Source organism: Nannospalax galili, unplaced genomic scaffold (genome assembly GCF_000622305.1).
Source record: "Nannospalax galili isolate Female #2095 unplaced genomic scaffold, S.galili_v1.0 scaffold130, whole genome shotgun sequence".
NCBI classification, from domain to species: domain Eukaryota; kingdom Metazoa; phylum Chordata; class Mammalia; order Rodentia; family Spalacidae; genus Nannospalax; species Nannospalax galili.
The window spans coordinates 318,233-319,994 of record NW_008328145.1 but is presented as its reverse complement, the minus strand read 5'-3'; positions in this window follow the sequence as shown (position 1 = coordinate 319,994).

Sequence of the window (1,762 nt, the reverse complement as noted above, 5' to 3'; positions counted from 1 at the left end):
ATTATAGAGTTATTGATGTATTATCAATGTCTCCCCGAAACATATCATTTGTTGTTTGTCTCTGTTCCCAAAATTTTTCACTAACATATATCTCCTAAATTGAGATGATCAGAAATTGCAGAAAATTATCTCTTAAAGGCTTCCACATAGTATTTTCCCTCTATGAAATAGAGCATTTCAGAAAGATTTGAAATTTACTGATATACCTATACATATTACTTTTCTTTTGAGTTAAGGTTTCCATTTAGCCCCAGCTGGCCCAGTACTCAGTATGTAGACATGGCTGGCTTCAGTCTCACAGAGTTCTGGCCACCTATTCCTCCCAAATAGAGGATAAAAGGCTGTACCACCATGCTTGTTGCACTACTAATTTTAACCAAAGAGAGCACAAGGGTTCACATCTTAGATCATGTGAGAGTTTTTGGATCCCCTGGGCCATCTCCATACCAGCCTATTTATGCACAGCAAGGGCTATGTATAAATGCTCATGGATATTACAGTCATCTTGCTTGATACATGGATTTCCCTATGTTGGTGGTGTTCTATTATGCATAGCAAAACGTAAGATTACATGATTCTGAGTCAGATGGTGAAATCATCAAACAATGCAGTTTTACACTTGCATTTTCCAAGTACACATCACTGCATCTCCTATACCAAGAGATTGTCCCTGACAAGGACATGGACAGGAAGCCATCACAAGGCTTTGAGAATCAGAGTGTAAGAAATTACACCATTCAGGAGCCTGTGATTTTTCTTTAATTTATTCAGCACTATGCTGCACCCACTCAGCCTGGCTTTATTTCCAAGTTTTTCATGAAGATGCCTGAATCTGAAAACTCTGGGACCAAACTTTCTTAGCAGTGTCTGGAATGTTTATCAATCTGAATATTCATTAAAAAGAGTGTCTGTTTTTCTGAGTAATAAAGATTTATTCTGTACTATTGGTCAAATGTTAGAGCTTCCACTAGCTGTACTTAGGCTAAGGTGTGGAGCCTTAGAATGGATGACTTCACTGTAATTTATTTTACTATTACGTCTTTGTAAACAATGTCATCATTCATTGTACTATTGACAACAGTTATGAAGCTAGATACGTCAATAGGATTGTATCAGAGGTTAATAAAATGGGACACGATATAATGCTTTCAAAGACATTAAAAATAATCTATCATCATTAGCCTCCAAAATTATTCATCATTGCAGTATGTGATGTAATATTTTTCTTACTTAGTTTTATCTGAAATAAAACCACATTTGATGATTTTAAATGGAGAGCACAACTTAGTTCTACATGATTCATGGAGGAAGAACACTGTTGGATATGTGAAGAGATCTTAAGGCCCAAAAATAGACACCAGTGGAGCTGAAGGATGACTGCAGAAGGCTCATTGTACTAAGTGGCTCTTATCTGTCCTCAGGGTCCATCAATGAGATTAGTCACATAAAACGTCAGCTGAAGAGTGGTCAGCATTTTGACTTGAGAGAATGCTGTTCCCTTGCTCCACTTCTGAGGCCTCAGTAAGGATCAGTGAATGCATAAGGCTGGGTCTCTTAGAGGATGTGATTGTGCAAGACATGCCAAGCCTCAAGATTTGGACATCACCAAAGTGAAGACAGAGACATCTGACACCACAGAGCAAAGACTCAGTCACCCTGGTGAATGGGTCTGAGACATTTGGTCTCAGGATATTATATAAGGTTAGTCCAGTAAGGTGTCAGGGGGACTATGTTGTATGCAAATATCTCAGGACCTTTAAGT